Source organism: Ceratotherium simum, unplaced genomic scaffold, assembly GCF_057802395.1.
Source record: "Ceratotherium simum simum isolate JZ-2026a unplaced genomic scaffold, ASM5780239v1 HiC_scaffold_43, whole genome shotgun sequence".
NCBI classification, from domain to species: domain Eukaryota; kingdom Metazoa; phylum Chordata; class Mammalia; order Perissodactyla; family Rhinocerotidae; genus Ceratotherium; species Ceratotherium simum.
In genome coordinates, this window is record NW_028261259.1 from 3,821,631 (window position 1) to 3,832,699 (window position 11,069).

The 11,069-nt window shown below is 44.4% G+C and overlaps 2 long non-coding RNA genes across 3 annotated transcripts; one reads left to right on the top strand and one right to left on the bottom strand.

The window, feature by feature from the left end:
• Window positions 1-806: 806 nt before the first annotated feature.
• On the bottom strand, window positions 807-9,805 carry LOC147911429 (uncharacterized). 2 transcript variants are annotated; one of them, XR_015551200.1, is made up of 3 exons: window positions 9,742-9,799; window positions 1,952-2,073; window positions 807-898 (listed from the first exon to the last, which is right to left on the bottom strand). It is a non-coding gene; the product is annotated as an uncharacterized LOC147911429 (long non-coding RNA). The 2 variants fall into 2 exon arrangements; XR_015551199.1 differs by lacking the exons at window positions 807-898; window positions 1,952-2,073 and adding an exon at window positions 9,107-9,407 and having other exon boundaries at window positions 9,742-9,805.
• Window positions 1,531-7,184, top strand: LOC147911430 (uncharacterized). Its single transcript, XR_015551198.1, has 3 exons — window positions 1,531-1,595; window positions 5,418-5,499; window positions 6,209-7,184. It is a non-coding gene; the product is annotated as an uncharacterized LOC147911430 (long non-coding RNA).
• Window positions 9,806-11,069: the final 1,264 nt, after the last annotated feature.

Below are 11,069 nucleotides of genomic sequence, written 5' to 3' on the forward strand. Positions count from 1 at the left end.
GGTGCAACCACAGAAGCTGTTGACAGAGCTGAGCGCTCGTGGTTCAGTGTTTTCCGTCAGATTTTGTGGCTCTCACCCTCCTATGCTCGCCCCCTTCCCATTCCTATCTGCTGAGTTGATTGCTTTGTAGTTGTTTCCTAGGAGCCACTGTGTGTAACTGGATATCACAGTGTCTTTAGGGACCCACCCTCACTACACGAGTCACTGTACAACAGCCACTTATCCTGGTGTAGCCCGTGTTCATCGTCTCCAGTGGAGCTGTGAAGAACCCTGCTTTCTCGGAGCTCCTCTCATTCTCATGCTGCTGGTGCTGCTTATGAAGTTGAGCATCCCATCTTTGGTCTCATTAACATTATTCTTTTCATCGATTATTTTGAAGTCGGATATGACTTTGTTAATAATGTGGACACTTGTTGTCACAGGAACTTTTATGTATCTTCCCCAACAGCTCTGTGAAGTAGAACTGTGATCCACACATTACAGGGGGGACACTGAAGCTCAGAGAGATGGAGTAGCTTCCTTCACTTCACAGTTTCTTGGTACATTTTGTGTCTCCACCTGGAGCTCCGCCTCTCAGGTGTGTGCACCTAGCTGGTGTTCCACTTTATGCCTCTCTGCCAGCCGCCCCAAAGGCACACGCCCCATCCTGAGTCCATTGTCTGCTTGATGGCAGTCGCCCTGCACAAACAGGCTCCGGGCAGGGAGTGGATTAGCGGGGTGTGGTCCTCCAGCTTACTCTGGGAAGGTTCTAGGTTCATGGCGAGAGCTGGAGCAGTGGAAGATACTGGCCGTCACTCACGTGGAAGGTTTGTTACGTAGAAATACTCCACTGACTTTCTGCAGGTGTCATGTCTTCTTTGTCTTCATTGCTCCTCTGGGCTTTCTCCTACAGTCCATGCTGTGCAATAACATACAGCACAGAGACTGGTGAACATCATACTGTTGCCCTGCACCAAACGGTCACATCACTCATTTTTCTAATTATGAAACAAGTACACACTGTAAAAAAAGTCAAATTGCACTGATCTATGTAGAGTAAAGTGAAACATTCCCCTTTCATCCCCTTCCTTGAAAACTCACTCTCCTACTCAGAAGGAACTATTGTTAAGAGGTTGCGGCTTATTCTTCTGGAAATTTCCTATAAATTTGTAAATACACAAAGTTTTTTTTAAACATAAATTACATAACTATATCGTTTTTCAATTTGTTGTTTCCCAAACCACATATCATAGACTTCTCTTCTTATCAGTGCACATCATTCTAACTTACTTTTTTAGAAGTTTTAGAGGTATTCCAAAGAATAGGCATACCATGATCTGTCTATATCTTCTTTGATAGCAAAGGGATTACATCCAGTTTCACTATTATACATAATGCTGCTATAAGATCCTTGTGTGGAATTTATTACACTGCTTTCAACTGCTCGATTTGCTTTGTTTCCTTTTAGTCAGAGACTATGATATACTTGCAACAATTTTATGGTAATTATTTTATAGGGAAATTAATTTTGTCACTGAATAACGACATGTCTGGGGAAGCTGCACTTCAAGGTCATCCATCTCAGTATTCTGGAGAAAAATCATGAAACTTAGAAGGTATTATGCTTGCTCCATCACATTCTAACAAGTCGTGTTCACAATTTAAAGTTGAATCTTTGAATAGCCTCTACTCTTTCTGTTAAAATGAAGGATGACTTTTTCTTGTCTTGAAAACTTCTGACTCCAGGAGCTCTCAGTTGTGCTTCAGAGAGTGTAAGATATTGGTGTTGTATCTATTTCTCTTCAGCTATAGGCTGCGTCTTCTAAAGATCATAGAATTGAACATGGTCCAATCGATATATATGATTTGGTTCAAAAATTCAAAGTAATGAACCCAAGATAGGAACTTTGGTTCTTAATAGAGAATTTCCTTTGATATCCTTAAGTCCCTGTCATTACTTGTAAAATCTCACCTATGGGTGAAGAGATGTGGTTCTACTGGCAATGTCTGGCTTGAACATCCATAGTTGATCCTGCCACATCTGTAGGTAGATTAGACTTGACCTCTTGATGACCTCTGCCCTTGGTCTTTGAGCTGGGAAAAATAAGAATTTAAAAAAGCTGATGTTATTATCACTCAATGCTAGAAACGCCATTAAAGAGTGAGTTTGCTTTGGTAAACCAAAGGGAGTATAAGCAGAACAAAGTCTTTAATATCTATAAAATTTCAAAAAATTCTAATTTTTAAAATTATAACTCTAGTTTTGCCACAGTGCAAACTGTGTATATATGAATGAAGTATCCCTCTGTCCATTTCTTAAGTTGTTTCCATTGATTTGATGGATTTATCTTCTAACCCGGATTCCAAGTGTGAAAGAACATCTTGGTCCTTCAAAGAAAAGAAACCATTGAAATTTAATTTTCTTTTAGCTCGGCATGCCACAGGTTTGAGGAATAAATGATCATGTAATGATACAATGATTTTGAAATCTAATTGTTAATTAGGGGGTGTGTAAGGGATGATTGAATGGTGGTTCATCCCCATGGTCAGGGGTATTGTACACATGGACGTGTAAACACGATTCAGGAAGCTGCTTCAGCTCCGTGAGATCCCTAAGAACCACAGTGCAGGAGGATCTAGGTACACAGCCGTCTGCCTCGATCTCCTGGGTTACATGTAGATCCAGGGGTCTTGACAGTGGCTTCAGAGCAGCTAACTTTTATCTATTTCTCCCCTTCCTTATCTCCAGTTTATCTCAAACAGTCCTGACTACCATATTTTAAAGTAAGACCAATTGTAGTTATCTACATGAGTTTCTTGTTCATTATTGCAGAGTAATAATCAAGGATACCATTAAATATCATTTAATTGACCTTATTAAATTTGTTGTACCTTATAATTGATTAGAACACTGCGTTTAGTTCAGCGTTTGATATTCACCAAGCGTGTTAATCTGCTTACAACTGCCATGTGCCTCATTCCTCTTATTAGTGTATCATTGGCCCATCACAAGATTTTAATGACTCAAATCATCATAAATTAAGATAATGTACTGTCTTTTGGATGATAGGGAGGCATATGGGTCCATTTTGGAAATATGCCCATCTGTCTTTGCTCCCCATGGGAAGTTTCTGGTCACTAGGTCTCCATGTGGCTTACACAAGCCCTAGGTCTGTAATAGCTTGGTGCCTCTCCTTCTACTTGGGGTAGAAATAAAGGAGATTAGAGAGACTTATTAAAGTTTTTGTTGCATGAAGTCTTCTATGAAGACCATCCATGCATATTGTTCTGGATAGCTCTCTGTTCCTAAGACTACTAGTTACTTTAAGGGCTTGTCGGGAACTGTGAAAGGTCTGGTAATTTACCTTACCTGCAAGCTAATAAGTTAGCCTACAATGGTTTAGCAGATGCTGACAAAAGACAAGAGACCCATGGGTCAGAGACAAAGGACTCAATGACACAGCAATAGCAGTGGCCAGAGTATCATCATCTGCACCGGTTCACTAAATCTCACTTCCTACAGGGTGATACACAGAGGGCCAGGTGACATGCAGAGGGTTGCAAGATCTCAGAGCCTAAGGAACTCAAATATTTGATAACGGGCAAGATGTCTTCTAACCTTTGCCCTGGGGGGGTGTTATTTTTATTATACTGGGCAGTAAGCAAGCCTGCCCTTTGTTCCAGAGGAGGCCACTATTTCTATCTTCCAAGGCTGACAGCTCTACACACATCCTTGAAAAGATAACCTGGTCTTACTGACTTTCAAAGATAAGCTTGAATGAGACTTGATCATCATTCAGTTCTTCTGTTTCCTTTATTAAGATTGTGCAAATATGCTCTTTTCTCTGTAAAGTTCACTAACTTTATTCATACATAAGGGATGCTGTTGGTTTTATTTATTAAGATGAAATTGTCTTATTAGAGCAAATGATGAAACTGTTCCCAGTTGGATCTGAAAGTATGATTTCCAGGAAACATGTGAAAGATGATTGGTGCACACAAAACTTTGCCACAAGGAGCTGATAGCAACTTAAATGATTTTAATTTGAATACTGTTTTATACAACTTTCTTCCATTTACTTCATCCTCTCTGCTTCCTTTAACTCTCATATGGGAATGGGGCACTTTCAGGGATTCACTGAACTCATTTACAATATTCAAATGGTTTTGTCTGTTGTGGTTTTTTTTATTGAGGTAAAGTTGACATAAAACATTATATCAGTTTCATGGGTACAACATAATGATTCAATGTTTGAGTATATATTGAAATGATCACCACAATAAGTCCAGTTAACATCCGTCCATACATAGTTACAAATATTTTTCTCTTGTGATGAGGACATGGCATATATCAAGGTGTAGAAGAATCAACGATGGTGTCATACTTTTCTATATACAGCTTGATGAATTTGGACATAAGTATACACCCTTGAGACTGTCATCACCATCAAGACCACAAACATATTCATCACCTTCCAAAGTTTTCTCTCACCTCCTTTATTACTACCATTCTGTGGTAAGAACACTTAGTATCTACTCAAGTAACAAATGTGAAGTATGCAATAGAGTTTTGTTAGCTGAAGGCACTACGCCATATCCTATATCTCCAGAACTTATTTATCTTGATAACTGAAACTTTGTATCCTTTGATAATCAGCTCCCCATTTCCCCATCCCTCCAGCCCCTGGCAACCACCATTCTAACCTCTGCTTGTATGAGTTTGACAATTTTACATTCCACATATAAGTATTTGTCTTTCTCTGTCTGCCTTATTTCACTTAGCATAATATCTTCTAGGTCCCTCATATTGTCAAAAATGGCAGGAATTCCTTCTTTTTTCAAGGTTGACGAATATTCCATTTCTTTATCCATTCATCCATCAATGACATTTAGGTTACTTCCATATCTTCGCTATTGTGAATTAGCTGGAATGAACATTAGAGTACAAGTATCTCTTTGAGACCTTGATCTCAATTCCTGTGGGTATACACCAGAAGTGGGATTGCTGGATCATATGCTAGTTTTCATTTTTGGAGGAACCTCCATACTGTTTTCCATAATGGCTGTACTAGTTTACATTCCCACAAGGTTTCCTTTTCTCCACATCTTCACCAATATTTGTCATCTTTAGTTTTTTTGATAATCGCCATCTTAACAAGTGTGAAGTGATACCTCATTGTGGTTTTGATTTGCATTCCCTGATGGTTAACGATGCCAAACACCTTTTCATACACCTATTGGCCACTTGTATGTCTTCATTGGACAAAGTCTATTGTGGTCTCTTGTCCATATTTTAAATTGATTTGTCTTTTTGTTATTGAGCCAACAGAAAAAAAGGAGAACAAAATTTCCAGGGGTTATGGGTGCTTCCCAGTTGATGCAGACGGTTTTGTGTTTACAGTGGTACCAAAAGGTCATGTTTCGTGCTTTTTCTTCAGCTTGTTATAAGACCAGCAGTAGCTGCGGCATGGCAGGTAATCGGGATCTTCTGGGTTTGGAGGTTTACAAAATAAATGAGTGGTAAGGAATTTTTTATATTTCCAAGGATATTATTGTGATCGTAGTCCATAGAATCCAGGATTAGGTAGGTGTAGGAGGAAATTAAGGTGAGGATTGGTGATCTGGCTTTACTTCTGATCTTGAGGGACAGGTATCTACTGTATGAGTGTTTGAATAAAAATATGAGAGATCAGGAATTTGTGGTGGGTGAATATGTTTTCTGAATTATTTACTTTTGAACATAACCACTAGGATTATGTGAATATCTGGGAGATTGGAGGAAGTCGTTAACGGGGTGGTGGATAATATCACTATTGATTTAACCTCTATGAACACCAAGTGGTCAATGGATTAAGCAAATGAGTAGACAGAAAACACAGAAATGGTAAGATTTGGGTTTTAGTAAAGGACTGGGGACTGACTGTCCTGAGTGGGAGTGCCAGGACTTGTGCGGTTGAGAGTGACAAGGACAAGAAGAGAATAGAATCACATTCAAAAAAAGAGGGGGTGTTAACAGGATGGAGGGGGAGAAATGATCTGGAGTAGCTTTGAATTTTGACCTTGAGCTTTCTGTTCTTGATGCAAATCTGCCTGATGACATCCCAGGACACAGGTCAGATCTATCCCCAGAGGATATGGGAGGGTGGAAGTAAAAAACAGCCAGGGTAATTGTCCTAAAAAGGCAGGATTCTTTTATCATTTGACCCACATTCATGATTGGTTTTTGTAGGGTAAGAGGAAAAGAAGGATGATAAGAAGGATGACAGTCACGTCTTCGCAGAGGAAGCAGCATAACTGTGAAAACCAGTCCAAACCAAAGCCTGGTTTAAGCATCTCCATCCCTTTGAGGATGTCCAGTGACATATTCAAGAGGACGGTGACTAGAATCCCATCACATCCTGGCAATGACGGGTCTCTGGGAGGATTCCTTGGACCAGCCCCACTAGATCTGCTGGGCCGAGAGACCGCAAGGACTCCAGGCCTGCAGCAGTGCAGGACAACTCGTAAGTCCTTTCAATCTTGCCAAAGCATTGCAAAAAGTAGCACCTAGTCACACAGGTGAATCCCTGCCAGGTGTGCTCGCAGGTGGTCTGCATTCCAGGTCCCTTGAACACTCCTGCTGGTCTTCAGATTTGGCAGAGATGATTCCAGGAGCTTATATGGGCATTCCACAGCTCAACTGCCAACAATTTCGGACGACTGAAGAAGGTATCAGGAAGGAGGAAAGGGCAGTGAAGAGCACAGGAGCGATACTGGTGATAGCACTGATTGCGGACAGACTTGCTAACGAGGCAGAGAAAGTGAGGGGCCAAGAAGGCCGTCCTGACAGCAGATGAAATGGAGCAGGCACCTCAGTGACGTCTCATGGCTGCGTCCCTAATGTTTCCTTGCTTTGAGCTCTTGAACTTTTAAAATATACCAATACTTTTCTTTTATTAAACTCTGCTGCTGACATAGAAAATATAGATAGCGGTTTCTTTCTGAGGTGAGAGGTTGAGTTTCAGGTGAAGAGAGAAAGATCTTCCTTTTTCATGCTGTTTTCTCATTTTCCTTTACTATGTACAATATTTATTTGTACTTTAAAGTCAGCAGCCAGTTATCAACGTCACGGGATGATTCAGCTTTTCCCATCACAGTCACAGTAAAACTTACATAAAATGGGTTATTCTTTTTGTGTAATTTTCCAATAGATTCCAAAATATTATTTCAAATCACTTTTGTGTCTATGTTCTCAAATTAGATATTTACTTCTAGGTCTCCATTTTTCTGTTCTCTGTTGCATGCCAATTCAGAGTTGCATCTAAGGAAATACCAGATTTCCCACAGTTTTTTAGATCCATATGTGTTGGAAATGTGATTCATGAAAATGGACATGGCAGTTGGGGGATCGTGCTATTACCGAAAGAGATCTTTTCAGGATCAGTAATGCTGAAAGAAACCACTGCTTTTTGGGATTTAATTGTCTATTTGATGGATCAAGCTTTCACTGTTGACACTTCTCTTTCTCTTTGGAGGGAAAGTACGGCCTTCCCAGTATTTCCATTACCAAATCACTTTCCTGGGTGGCTGTGCCATGTCAGGAAGGTCTTGAGATGACGGGAACCAGGGTTCATCCTCAACTTCTGGCTGTCCTGACAAGGCTTCCCTGTCAGACTGCAGCCTGTGTGTCTGGGTGACACATGCAGCCATCAGAAAGGAGGGGACAATTCACAAGTGCGAAGCGATTCATCTGTCCCTTGTCTTACAGGGTGTTCCCAAGGGATGAGGTTCAAAATGCCACTTGGTAACCATTTGAAATCTCCTAGTCATGGGGTGGGTTCTCTGTGTTATCTCAGAATAGTGTCTGTTCACCACCAGATGGGAAGCATTTCAGTATTTTAATTGGTAAGGCTGTGTTCATGCATGTCCATGGATCATCAGTTCCGTGGCATTCCCTGCTGGAGCCCCCCACACCCCTGTCATACCTCCTTTTTCAAAGCTCCAAACAGTCTTCACACCCCAGGAGATTGTGGTAATATAACCACAGCACAGGATTGGGGAAAAAACACAACCACCCAGGGGTGACACAGTTTAAGGGCTCGGGCCCAATTGCCCCATTTGGATGAGTTGGTAACACCAACACTTAGTGTGTAAACTGGAGGATTGTCCAAGATCATGGACCTAAGAACGACACGGGCTCAGATGTCACCTTGGACAGCAAGGGACAGTGTGGGGTCACTCACTGGCCAGGATTATGGTCCCTTATACTGGCAAAGTAGAGCTCACCGGGGATCCTCTGGCCAAGACAGAGAGGAGGCTTGGGACCTTCTAGGGAATTTCTGCCCTAAAGGAAATTGCTTAAGGAAGGCAGGGGTGCTGAAGATCCTAGTTGACAGGGAGCAGTCATGTTTATGGAATGAGGCCCAGCAGTAGCCTTAAAAGCTGCATCACAAATCTTTCCGCCTGGATACAAAAGAAGCAGGAAAAGGAATTCAGAGTCTTGGACAAGGATCACAGCAGGATTCAAATCTAGGTCAGGGGTGAACACGGAGCCCCTAGAGGGACCTCAGGAGCGAGGTCCTTCCTGCCTTTAGTCCATTTGCAAATGAGCTTCCTTTGGCCTTCTCCTCTCCAAGTGCACGTTTTGATCTTTTTACATTGTTTTCCCCACTTAGAGCTGATGCAATTCCAGAGATTGAACTAGAAAACTACAAGTTCTTAAAATTTAGTCAAAAGAAATCTCAACAAGAGAAGCAGAAAATGTTCCCTGTTCCTCAAGAATGTAGAAAGGCAGCCCCTGCCTGTGGCACGACATGGTCCTGGGTAGTGCTGTTTTAAAGACACCCACATTTCAGTGGTTGTTGCTCTGCCTGTGAAAGTACCTTCAACATTTAAATCCCAAGAGAATGGGCGGGGGGACACGTCTGCTCTTGGAGGAGCTGAATGATACTGAAATGAACTATTCTTCGGAATTAGGGGGATTTAGGGGTGTCCCCACTAGCCAGGGAAGGGGCTGGCCCTTCTCCCTTCTCCCACATACAATAAGATGATGACCCGGAAGAGTTCGTGATTCAAGGAGAAATGTGAGATTCAGTGCCTCACTTACATGCCTACAGAAAGCTACAGAACCACACCACAACTCCCAGGCTGTAAAGGGAACAGGACTTTAATATAATATTCAAATATGGCATTTATTGTTTACAACAAATAACTTCTGTGCCTCCCCACTGGGTGCTTAGTTGCTGGGGTAGAGATGTCAGGGAGCTGAGGTGGGTGTGTCCCCTCTCTCTTGGCGTCATGGGTCACAGGAATCAGCTTACAATGCTCCCCTTCCCGTCAGGAGGGAGGAGTTGGCCCAGTGCATCCCAAGCCTCCCAGCTGTGTCCCCGCTGCTGAGGATGGGGCTGTGATCGGCCACTGGTACGGGGCTCAGTGTTGGGGCCTGGGGACTGAGTAGAAGAGTCGGGTTACCTTGGTGGCCTGGAAAAATCATGGCCCCCACCCTGTCCCCACTGCGCTGGGTGCTTCAGACCGTGTGCTCAGTGCTGTCAGCCACCAGTATCCCATTTGTCCCTGCCACGCGAGCGATCATTTAGTATCACCTATTTCACAGAGGAGGAAACAGAGTCTCAGGAAGCTGAAGAGAGTCACTCCAGTCACAGGACTGCTCAGTAGTGCAGCTGGGATCCCATTGCCAGCTGTTCGACTATCCAAGACCATGCTTAGCCCGAAGCCTTACTGAACCCCGATGAGTCAGTCACCCCGACCCAGACACTCACTCACCCCTGAACTTGTTGATGGCGGGTTCTTCTTGGCCTTGAGTATTCTGCTGGCCAACTAGGTCTGGGGGTCCAGCTGGCAGGACAGGCTGTAGCTCCAGGACAGAGAAGCTCCTGTGAACCTAAGAGAAACCACACCTCAGGTGTCCCCCACTGCCTGCCCAGCAGCTGGAGTCTGAGTGTCCCAGAGGTAGCCATGCAATAAGGCCTGGGGCTGAGTGGGGGGCCATGGAGACAGGATCTCTGGACTGACCAACAGGGAGAGTCCACCCCTGCCCTCACCCAATTCCTGCCCGGCCTCACCTAGCATTCTCGTTGAGCAGCTCCATGTCCTGGAGCCAGACCCCAAATCGCTCCTCGGGCTCTAGGTTGTAATTCTTTGTGGCCACCTGGAGCAGCAAGATCTCCCTCATGACTGGGTATTCCTGGGACCAGAGGGAAGGAGAGGCTGCAGTTAGGGCCTGGGTGAGGGATGCTGCATGGGCCTTGTCGGGTGTCAGGGGTGGGGCAGGGACCAGTCCTGGGAACTGTCCTTCCCTCCAGTTCCTACCAGGTTTTACCTGTTCTCAGAATGGGAATAAGCAGCGCCTCCTCCAGGACTTTTTCCTTGATGCCATCCTCCCCTCAACCCACCTGCCAACTGGATGGGTCTCCCACTTCTCTGTTATCAAACTCTTCCACTCAATGTAAGATACAGGGGGTGGAGCCAGGGACTGTTCTGCCCAGAGGGTCTCTGAATTCCTCCTCCTTCCCCTCCCCTGAAGGGGGTGCGGCAGCTGTTCACTTCAGTCCTCTTCTCAGGTTGATCTCATTCCCCTGGAAGGCACAGAGCCAGAGTCCATCAGACAGAGCCCTCTAGCCTGACTAGACCCCTAGGCCCACCCCTTCTCAAGTTGCACTACTGCCAGGTCCCCAGAGGGGGCCGGGCATGCAGAGAAAACAGGACTTGCACCTAGGCCTGGCTCTGGGCTCCAGAGAAGGAGGACATGGGGGAGAGGCTAAGGGACCTGGCAGCACAACCCTCTCTGATGACAGACTTGGAGGCTGAGGCCTCAGGCAGAGGGGACTGCTCAGCCACTTATGTGCTGCCTGACTTGGAGGGGCCCGAATCCTCTGTCCCTCCACAGGCAGCATGGGAGGGAGAGGCTGAGTCCAGCTCAGATAAAACCTCACGCAGCTGTGCCGTCAAGCAGCTCTGAGCTTCCCCAGCCTGGGGAACCGGAATGGGTGTCTCAGGTGGAAACTCTGTTCACTCATCCCTAAGATGTGCCTGATGCCCCAGCTCCCAAAGGCGGCTGTGAGGCTCTCAGGAGAGATGTGCCAAGTGCTGAG